The sequence below is a fragment of the Onychomys torridus genome, chromosome 6 (genome assembly GCF_903995425.1).
Source record: "Onychomys torridus chromosome 6, mOncTor1.1, whole genome shotgun sequence".
NCBI lineage: Eukaryota > Metazoa > Chordata > Mammalia > Rodentia > Cricetidae > Onychomys > Onychomys torridus.
This window is the reverse complement of record NC_050448.1, coordinates 17,483,966-17,495,661: the sequence shown is the minus strand read 5'-3', so window position 1 is coordinate 17,495,661 and position 11,696 is coordinate 17,483,966. Positions and strand designations below refer to the sequence as shown.

The window sequence follows — 11,696 nt, the reverse complement described above, 5'->3', positions numbered from 1 at the left end:
TGGAACTAGATGGGGGATGGGGATAGGAGCAGGAGGGCTCAGGCTGAGGGGAGGATGGGGGAGAGAGGACTGGAAGAAACAGCGGGAATGAGAGGACAATCTGGGATGAGCTAGAAATCTAGAGCAATAGAAACTCCCAGGAGTCTACGAGGGTGACCCTAGGTAAGACTCCTAGCAATCTGAACTGGCCATCTCCTATAAAAAGGCAAGACTTCCAGTGCAGGGTTTGGGGCAACAACCCAGCCACATAACCTTCGACAATTTGTCCTGCCTACAAGATATGCTGGGGTAAAGTGGCCCAGAACAATGGCTGGCCCAGCTTGAGACTCATACCATGAGAGGGAGCTCACCCCTGCCACTGCCTGGAGGGCCAGGACCCAGAGGCAGGATAGCCCAGAGACCTGGGATAGAACCAAATACTGACAAAAAAAAAAAAAAAAAAAATTCAATGAAGTGATTCCTAATGATATTCTGCTATGCTCATAGATTGGTCCCTAGCCCGATTGTCATCAGTGAGGTATCATCCAGCAATTGATGGAAATAGACACAGAGATCCACAGCCAAACATTAGGCAGAGCTCAGGGAATCCTGCAAAAGATGGAGAAGAAGAATTGTAGGAGTCAGAGGGATCAAGGACACCACAAGAAAACCCAGAGAATCAACTAACCAGGGCTCATAGGGCCTCAGAGACTGAACTAAGAACAAGGGAGCCTGCATGGGACTGACCTTGGCTCTCTGCATATATGCTACAGTTGTGTAGCTTGGTCTTGTGAGTCTCTTAACAGTGGAGGCAGGGGCTGCCTTTGACTCTGTCACCTGTTTTTGAGACTCTTTCCTCCTACTGGGTTACCTTATCCAGCTTTAATAGGAGAGGAGTTACCTAGACTCACTGCAACTTGAGACACCCTGGCTGGTTGATATACATGGAAGGCCTGCCCTTTTCTGAAAAGAAGGAGGAGGAGGAGGAGGAGTGGGCAGGTGTAGGGGAGGGACTGAGAGGAGAGGAGAGAGAAAACTGTGGTGAGGATGTAAAAATATATACATACATACACAAGTACATAAACAAAAAAAGCAAACAAAAAAAAGTGAAACAACTCAATGTCCATCAACTGATAAACAAAACGTCACATGTCCATTCCATGGCATCTTATTCAGAAACAAAAACACATGAAATGAGGCTAAGGATATGGTAAAGGGCTTGGCACACCAGTATCAGAACCTAACTTTATCACCCATTTCAAAAGCTGACCATAGCAGAACACTTGTAATCTCAGCACTGGGGAGGTAGAGATTGAAAGCAGGGAGTCCCTGGGTCTTGCTAGCTGGCCAGTCCTGACAAATTGGTGAACTCTAGGTTTAGTCTCAAAAATCAAGGGGGAGAGCATGCATGGGTGAACTTTGAAAATATTATAAGTGAAAGAAGCTTATCTTAAGATTTTATATTTCATAATTCCATTTATATGAAATATTTAGAATAAGAAAGTTCAGTGATAGAGAAAGTGAATTAGCAAATTGACTGGGTCTCAGGGAAAAGAGTTGGGTTTAGGAGTCAGTGTAGTGGTTTGAATAAGAATGACCACCTTAGACTCATGTGTTTAAATGCTTGGTCCCCAGGTGGTGGAAATGTTTGAGGCTTGGGAGGCATGTCTTTGTTGGAGGAGGTGTGTCACTGGGAATAGCTTTTTATGTTTCAAAAGCCCACACTATTCCCAGGTAGAGTCCCGTCCCTTTCTCTCTCTCTCTCTCTCTGTCTGTCTCATCTGTCTGTCTGTCTGTCTGTCTCTCTCTCTGTCTCTCTCTCCCTCTCTTTCTCTCTCTCAACATGGAGCCATGCTCCATAGTCAAAACTAATAACTGCAATCAAAACTAAAAGATGAACTTTTCATTAACAACTTGATAAAACAGAGGAGATAGGAAAATGATTTATTTGTGGCAAAGTGTAACTTTTGGGAAAAATTGATATTTTGAAGGCAGGAACTTTGGGAAATAACTAATAAAGAGAAAAATTATAGTATTGATTCTATTTTGGGTGAACTAGTAAATGTGAAAACTGAACTATAAACCTCGTAAATTTGACTTGATATTCCATCATTTTTACGTATCCAAATCAAAATGTGCTAAGGAGCAATCAAGGTTCCCAACTTTCTTTTCTGTACAAGTGGCACAAAAATATAATTTCGGTTAGTAAGCATATCCTAGTACTAAAATTTTGCCACTGTTTCAAATACTAGACATGCTGTCATTGAACTAGTGCTAAAGATTTTCAGCAATAGATAAAATTCTCTACAGCAGTTTTTATGGCACCCAGTGATATCATATCAGTGTCCTAAATCAAAATCTTGGTGTCTTCATCAAAAGAAAATATTACAGTGTGTTTATTTGTCTGTATACACAAGGATATAATTCCCTAGTGTAACTCCTTTTAAAAAGTAATTGTATTGCACTTCCATAAACTCACACTGCAATAACATATAATTAAATTATTACCTCACTCATTCAGAAATCATAAGCAATCCACTGCCATTTTTTACTTAAACTGTAATTCATTCAAAATCAAAACAAACTATTATATTATTCATCTTGGTTTATATAAACTAATTGTCCCCTTAGCAGAATTGGTAAAATTCTGAAAATTGGTCTGTGTACTTTTGGGCCTGAAAATACCTTTTATTTTGAGTTAAAGAATATTAGACTTGAGAAAACTCTGAATGAAAGTTAAACTTTTGACTATATATAAATATAGAGGTTATGCAAGATTGCTTAGCATTTTTGTTCTCAAAAAAGAGCCTGTGGTTTTTTTTGTTTATTTTTTTTTTTGTGTGTGTGTGTGTGTGTATGGTTTTGTTTTGCTTTATTTCTTTTTGGTGTTTGTGTGTGTGTGTGTGTGTGTGTGTGTGTGTGTGTGTGTGTGTGTGTTTTGGTGATCAAATCCAAAGTCTTTCCCATTCTAAGCATGCACTTTACCACGGAGCTACACTCCAGTCTAACAGCATGATCTATTTAGTTCTTTTTTTTTTTTTTTTCATTTTAGAACTATCTCTATGTATGGTCATCCTTTTAACATGTACATATACTGAGGATTTTATAAAACAAAGGAGCTAGAAATAAAATTTAAGTTTAAGTAAGAAATCTGAGATTATTTCAGAGAAGTTTCAAGGCTCACATTTCCTTGCTCATTTTTAGTCCCTCTTCAAGCCCTTGTGAACATATGAAAGTCTGGCAGGCTGCACTGCAACTCGTTCAAGATTGGCAGTGCTCAGCTTCTCTGTTGCTGGTACGAAAATGACCAGGGAGGCTCTGTTGTTATTTCTGCATCCTAGATTTGAAATTGAAATAAAGGAAGTGAGTAGATAAACCACTACTTATTCAGTTCTTTCTTCAAGGGTTCCATTTTCTGCCCCTTGTGGTAAGCCTCTTGGAAGAATCAATACACTGTCTTTACTGGTAGGGAAGGACAAACTGAAGTGGTGATCCTGAACAGAGAAGATGCAATAAAACAGAAATGTACCCACAAGCTGTGATTTTAAAAAGGCTTTTTTTTTTTGCAAATTTGAATTTATTACATAAAAGAATTTGCTACAAAAGCAGTAAGTCAATTATTTCAGTAAACAAAAGAAAAGTGGCTTACTTTAGTAGGTGTTAAGAAAAAAATTAAACAAAGTCTGTAATTCTATTTCTCCAGTTGGAGGTACAAGAATCAGGAGTTCAAGGCCATCCTGGAGTATATAGCAAATTTTAGGCTAATATGGGTTACCTGTGGCCCTGTTTCAATGAATAAAAAGAAGGAAGAAGAAAGGAAAAGAGAGAGATGGAGGGAATAAAGGAAGGAAAGAAAGTAGGGAAACTGTTAGTGAAAAAACAAACCAATATTATTTTTTGAAGCAGGAATAGAAAATTAGAAAAACAAAAAATGATGTTGTATATGAATATATGCTGAAAACTGATATTTAAAGTTTCCAGCCCCAAACAATGGAAAACTGAAAGGATCTATTGTCAGGGTGTTCAGATATCTAATTGGCTCCTTAGAGGCACTTAATTATGTCTCTAATGAATACCATATAAACAAGACAAACTGGTGGACAACAGGTAAACAAGAGAGTCTATAAAACATGTTTTAAAAAAGAATATATTTGTATTATATAGTTAAGCAAGGGATTTCTAAACAAAACCCTGAAGGCAAAGCTAGAAGATGAAAAATGGATGTTGACTACATAAAATTTAAGTGAAAATAGCCATAATTTCTGCTCAGGGTAAGACATCACAAGTAGCATTATGAGACAAGTGACTGGAAAGAGAAGGAAGATACTTCCATTTTAAAACTGATAAACCAGAAAGGGACACAACTCCATGGCAAATAGAGTACACGCTTATTGTGGATAAGACTCTGTATCTTTCCAGCACCAGAAAACAAATAAATATAAATAAAAGCAGAGATGTCATTGAAGTAAGAAAACAGCTCAAAAACAGGCATAAAACGTAAATAGAGAATCGAAGGTAAGAAGGGCCAGTGTCCCATAAGTATACTATAAGATTCTCTAATTTACCATAACAAAAAATGAACTTATCAGATGACAAAAAATTATAAGGATAAATATACCAAATTTGGATGATAGTGTACTGGTCATAAGACGTCCAGTCTAAAAAACACCTGATGATGTTCAAAGTAATTAGTATGTGTTTCCCTGTCACACAGAGATTCTATTCCAGGAAAATGTTTTTACAGGTCCTGATTGACTGTTTGTGAAAATATTCATTATTACCACTACTGATCATAAGGAACGAAGGCCAGAGGAATGAATATATAAAACACGATAGATGCATACCATTAAAAAACTTTGCTCAGCCTGGAAGAAGGGGACTGGACCTGCCTGGACTGAATCTACCAAGTTGAGCTGAATCCCCAGGGGAGTCTTTGCCCTGGAAGAGATGGGAATGGGGAGGGGGGCTAGGGGGAAGACAGGGTCGGGGGTCGGGAGGGGGGAGGACAGGGGAACCCATGGCTGATATGTAAAAGTTAATTTAAAAATATGTATATACATTGAGTACTCCAGACAGATGATTGACAGATGAATAGATAGATGATTGATAAAGATAGATTGGTAGATGATTGATTGATGGATTGAAAGATAGATGACAGAGAGATGGACAGATAGGTGGACAGATGGATGGGTAGATAGATATGATAGTAGACAGATTGATAGATATATAATAGATGATACATAGGCAGATATATTAATGAGTGACACATGATAGATGATAAGCAGATAGATGGATAGATACATACATATATGACCAATAGATGTATAATAGATAAGTAGGCAGCTAGATAGATAACAGATTGATGTAGTGGAGGAAAGCTTACTTTCAAGACTGACTGATTGTAGTTTATTTTGATATGGAAGAAAACCTGTGCTTCATCACCTGGCTTGTTTTTACACTTTCAGTAGCATTTCTGGCATCAAAGACAATTTCATCAAAAAATCTCGAGAATTTAACCTTGCTAAGCTTTGACTTGTCTCTCAATTCACAGAAGAGTAATGGAGAAGTTAAAAAGTAGAAAGAAATATTGAAAGGGGAAAAGGATGTCGTTTAGCTCTGCAGACTGATACACCAAACTTGTGTAGACCAGTCAACTCCTGTTATTCATGTGCACCATGCTGTATGCTGTAGGGTTCCCCTGGGGAGCAAACTGCTGCTGGGGAACGGCTTCAGGCCAGGTTCCCTGATGGCCAACCCTTCATTTCTGAGGACTGATAGAGGGGTGCAGTCTGAGGATGCTGCACCATGGCATTCTGGAAAAGCCCCATTCTCGATGACATCATTGCATTGGGAGGACTGGATACTCGCCCAAAGGCTGGATCTGGTGGTTGTCCCATTCTATAATTTGTTAGATATGGAAACTGCTGCAGCGGGGCAGGGAAGCGGGGATGACGGCTTGTGGCCTTGCTGATCCTGACAAAACCCCATCCATGCTAGGGGAGGAGGTGGCATTGGGAGGTGGGCTGAAGGCCTGAGGCTGTGACATCATCATCGCCGTTCTCTGCTGCTGCTGGTGATGGTTCATCAGCTCTCATTTTGTTTGTTTGTTTGTTTGTTTGTTTTTTCTTTTGTTTTGTTTTTTGCTGGGCAGCCATTTGAGCTTTAAAGAAAGCCTGCTGGGGCTGCATCATGGGCCTCATGACTGCAGCACCACTAGTAGGGGTTTCCATTTTCATTTCAAGTGCCTACCGGCTCTGACTCAAAACCTGCTGGCCCTGCAGCCTCTGCTGAAGCTGCAATTTCAGCTACTTTGGGGTGTTTGTCCTTGGTCTCCCAGTGCTGGCTCTGGGATGCTTCCCTTGGAGAGGAGAGCTCCCTTGCTGGCTCATCTGATTCATCATGGAGTTAAAAGATGGTGACTGTCCCTGCAGGTTAAAGCCTCCCTGCATTGGAGGACTGTGGGCTGGGATCGTCTGTCCATATAGTACTGCCTTCTGACTCATCATCACTGCTGCTTCTTGGCCGTGAAAATGTCTTGTTTGGCCTCCAAAGCTTGCCCCCGATTCACAAGCTCAGGGATGCCCAAGGCCTGTCAATTTCCTCCAGGCCTGTGGCATCTGTATTGCTTGCTCAGGAGTGTGGGAAGCTGGTCCAGTAGAGCTCTTTTGTCACTCTGACCCTCTGGGTTGGAAGGCAGCCCAAGCAGACCATCTAGAGAATTTCTATTTTGAGTCCCATGAAGACCTTGTTCCATAAACAGCATGCCCTCTGGCCAGGAGCCTGGTTGATTAGATGGTGATGTTTGGCTATAGGGGTTGCCTTGAACTCCCATGGGAATCTCAACAGTGCTCATTTGAAGCATCTGTTGTTGTTGCTGCTGCTGCTGCTGCTGCTGTTGCTGCAATGTTGGTCTTGCACCTGGTATTCTATTAGAATGAAGAGGCAAGGTGGGCACTGAATCCCCCATGGCAGGTCTTGGCAAAGTTGCACTGTAATCTGCTCTTCCCAAGGGACTTGATCCCAGATGTTGTAGCTGGAGAGCTTCTCTCCAGGTGCCACCAAGCCCCTGGCAGTCCCACAACCCATGTATAAAATAATCATACAGACAGTTATATTATTTAAACTGCTTGGCCATTAGCTCAGGCCTACCATTATCTAGCTTTTACTCTTATATTTAGCCCATTTCTATTAATCTATACTTTGCCATGTGGCTTGTGGCTTACCAGTGTCTTTACATGTTGCTTCTCATGGCAGCGGCTGGCAGTGTCTCCTCCCAGCCTTCCTGTTCCTCGCCTTCTCCTCTTCCTTGTCCCGCCTACCCTATCCTTCCTGCCTGGCTACTGGACAATCAGCACTTTATTTATACAGAGTGATATCCACAGCAAGAGGTTCCATTCTGCTGGCTTTTGGGTTAGCTAACACCCACTCTCCTGAGGAAGAAGTCTGATTCACAGCAACATTTGTTTGGTCCTCATGTAACACAAATTGCTAAATGGTCTTATTAAAAAAAAAAAAAACAAAAAAACCTAGAGCCAGATATTGGGGTGAAAGCTGAGAGATCAGAGCAATAGAACAAGCCAGCCACAAGTTCTTACCACCAGGAAATCCTCAGCCCAGGAGAGCTACTTCCTGTATACTCATGCTCTATATACCTTTCTGTGCCCTGCCATCTTACTTCCTCTCTCAGCCCAGCTATGTCACTTTCTGTCTGTCTGTACAGACATCCAGATCTCTATGGTTAACTAGTGCTGAGATTAAAGGCATGTACCACCATGCCTGGCTCTGATCCCAGTGTGACCTTGAACTTAGATATGGATGAATCTCTGCCTCTGGAGTCTTTGTCCTGGCTGGAGCTGGGATTGATGGGGCTGCTGCATTGACTCAGCCTACTGTGGCCTCCGTCTGCAGCTCTTTGGCAAGGGCATCGCTGGGGTCATCCCTGTCCAGCAGGTATCTGAGAAGGGCATTATTCTCCCTCTTATTAGGACTCAGCTGCTCCTGCCTGACATTCCCTTCTCCACAGAAAGCGGTATGCTAGTGTCTTTTCCAGTGGCTTCTGCTGTGATCTTGGCGACTTCTGCTGGTGAGTTGCCATTCTGCAGCAGCTTGTGCAAAATCCGGTGCTTCTCTTGCAGCAGAGACCCATGCATGTTGGACATGGAGGATACTGCTCCTGATGTGGAGGAGGACACTCCAGAGGGCCTGAGTGGCACTAACGGAAGAGTCTTTGCAATTTGAATCCAGGGGGAGTTGGTCAGGGAGGAACAGCCTCGGTCATCAGAGGAACATGTGAGTAGCTGCAGCAGTTTCTTGTGGCCTTTGCTTTCCAGGGGACCCCTCTGAGTCTCCAGCCCCTCCCCACTGCTCTCCCTGCTCTCTTTGTCACCGGGGTGCTCTCTGCTGTTTGACTGACACACTGAACTCTCCACTGCATTCTGTTCACAAGGGCTCTTAGAGTCCTGCCTGCTCACTTTACTTGGCTGATTGACAGTCATGTTGGGAGAGTTATCCAGTTTGGGGCCTGGAGAAGACAGAGTGGATAAGAGAGAAGTGCCTACACCCTCACTGATGGCTTGTAAGGCACTGAGGGAGCTGCTGGAAAAGTTGTGACTGCAGTGCCAGCAGATCCCATGGGAGAGTGCACACCTGCAACAGGAGTGAACTGGTGTGATGCTATCTTTGAGCGCCCATGATTATGAGGAGAAATCATGATGTTTTGTTGGTTGGGGCCAAGACTAGGACTGTCATGGGGGTGGGGGAGCTGCTCATGTTGAGCCCATAGCTGCTATTCTGGTAGGAAGATCAGAGAACAGAACAAGCCACTAGATTAAACATAGAGGCCAGGCAGTGGTGGCACACACCTTTAATCTTAGCACTTGGGAGGCAGAGATCCGTCTGGATCTCAGTGAGTTCAAAGCCATCCTGGACTTCATGAGATTTACTCAGTCTAGGAGAGAAACAGAGCCAGGCAGTGGTGGCACACACCTTTAATCCCAATACTTGGGGGGTCACACGCCTTTAAACCTAGCACTTGAGATCTCATGCCTTTGCTTGGGAAGCACACATGCCTTTAACCCCAGGATGTGATGGCTGGGCAGGAGTTGGTGAGGTAAGACATGGTGGCTGTGGCTTGTTCCTTTGTCTCTTCTGATCTTTCAGCATTTACCCCAATATCTGGTACCAGGTTTTTCATTTATAAAACCTTTAGAAAATTTGAACAACAAAGTCCAGCACGAATTGTCAGCCCAGGTACAACCAAAAACAGCAAGAAGACTACCTCAAGATATAGGCCCAGATAAGTCATGACTGCTGCGTGTGTTGAGGATTTGCCCAGCATATCCCCTCTTGTAGTATTAGAGAAAACCATCAATAACAACATTTAAACATTAAACAACATCATTAAATTCCAATGAAGAAGTCCAAAAGAGGGTACAAAGGTCAACACATAAATATGCAAAAAAATTATCTAGAAAACTATGGGGGCAGTTGAAAGGCCATAAAGGACTTTGCATTTTTGTATGAAAGCATGTGATTCCCTGAAGAGAACACCAATAGTGACTTAAACCCTGGAGCATGCAAGTGTAGAGGGTTATGCTGCTGGCTTCACCCTGGTTTATTAGGAAATGCAGATGGTGAAAAAATGTTTGGGCAACAGGAAGAAAAGCAAATGAGACACTGGAAGCAGTGTCTTTGTTTTCCTGTCTGCACAAAGCCCTACACATTTGTAAAAGTTAACCTTCTGCTTAGGAAATGATGCACCCACTGTTCAGGAAACACTGCATTTCAACATTCAGTTCATGCATGGCTCATATTTTTGAGCTTCCCCCAGGGTTTGTGAAAGAAGGACTTTGTCATAAATCTAAGAAAAATAACTGTGATCCTATGCCCTCTGGTGGCCCTGTGGTTGAAACTATCAGTTACGAAGCAGGGGGGAAAAAAAGACAAAACAATGATGTGCTCTGGAATCGAGCCCTGTTACCAAAGACGCACAATGGGATTTACGTTAGAGTATGATTGTGTCCTGTTTCCTGCAGTCATACAAACTAGTAGGAGAAACGGAGAACGCTAACAGGATGAATGAGCACTGCTCCCTCTGCCTGCTCCTTCCCTTCGCCTTCTGAAACCCTCACCCTCCACCAAAGTAAAGTTTCAGCTTCTCTTGCCTGCCAGCCATCTGTCAGTCTTGTCGTCACACTACAACTAATTAATTTTGGCTTTTGAAATGGCTCTATTTTGTGTTCTGCTGACACAAAATTGCTTTTTCAATGTGTGTGGATATAATCCATTCTTTCTGAAAACGTTATGCCAACAGCCCTTACTTTGAAATAACTTCAAATCTATAGAAAGTTAGAGAAATACTAAAATTAATTATATACCTAATTAATCCAGCGATCCTTCAACCTGATACCCTCTATCAGCATCCCTGAATATCCGAATAAGTCCCTCTGAAGTACCTTGGCCACACGGTGATAGTATCATTATTATACACAGAAACTTAACTAACACATTTTTAACTCAGATACAATACTTAATTTTCTCTACTTCATACTCAAAACACATCTTGTTGCTTCACCTTGGCTTTCAGCCAGGATCCCCTGGAGGATAGTGTATCACCTGTGGTGGTGGTCACAGCTCTTTAGTCTGCTTTGTGCTCACATCTATGAAGGAGAACAGGTTGGGGGGGGGGGCGGTCAGTGGGTCAGAAAAATAACCTCATTTGTCCTTGTCAAAACATCCATCTTGGTTTTTGAGACCTGGTCTTTCACTGGGACCTAAAACTAGTCAAGTAGGCTAGGCTGGCTAGCCAGTGACCAAGAAGTTTCCTGTCTTTACCTCCCCATAACTAGGGTAACAAGTGCACATTTTCTTGCCAGAATTTCCATGAAATGTTTTAATCTCTTTGTCTTTTTTTATTTTATTACCTTTCTGCATCGTGTGAAGTCATCTTGGTATCTGTATAATAGTGTTTCCTCATTGAAAGTAATATAGAGACTTCTAGCTTAACGTAGGTCCTGGGTATTGAACTCAGGTAGTCACGTTTGCACTTCACCAACAGATCCATGTCCCAGAACTCTTTAGTCTTCTTTAATCTAGAAGAGTTTCCTTATCTTTTATTTGACTTTGGATGACGTTTTGGAAAGCATATTATAGTGAAACTTATTCTATAATCTACACTTATCTTATTATTTCCTAATTGTAGATTCAGCGTGAACATTCTGGCAAGAGCATAGCCTATGTAGTGTCTACCCAGTTTATCACAAAAAAGAGGAAGAAAACAAAAACAATGCTCTGTCACTGAGGAGGGTAAATTTTGTCATTTGGTTATGATGGTGACGACCAGATCATCCCAGAATAAAAACACATGCTTTTTTAATCCCTTTATAATAAAAGAGTTATCTGTGAGCTGATGTTTGGAAACTGTGTGAATATCAGATTTCCCTCAGTAACATTGTATCCACTGTTCGGCATATGTTAAGGAGTCTCACCTAGAAGTGGCTGCAGTGATAATTTTTCTATTTGTCACCTCTACTGTATCTCTCTGCTGGAATTCTTCTACAGAGCAGGTGAGGTGAGACAGCAGGTAGAGGCACTCGCCACACAAGCCTGACAACCTGAGTTTGATCCTTAGAACCCATGCAAAGGGAGGAGAGAATGGACTCCTCAAGTTGTTCTCTAGCCTCCGCATGCATGCAATGGTGCGTTCTGTGGGCACATGT

General features: G+C 42.1%; 1 pseudogene; it reads right to left on the bottom strand.

Moving 5' to 3' along the window:
* Positions 1-5,629: 5,629 nt before the first annotated feature.
* LOC118585569 lies at positions 5,630-8,778 on the bottom strand (annotated as a pseudogene).
* Between the last annotated feature and the right edge of the window lie 2,918 nt (positions 8,779-11,696).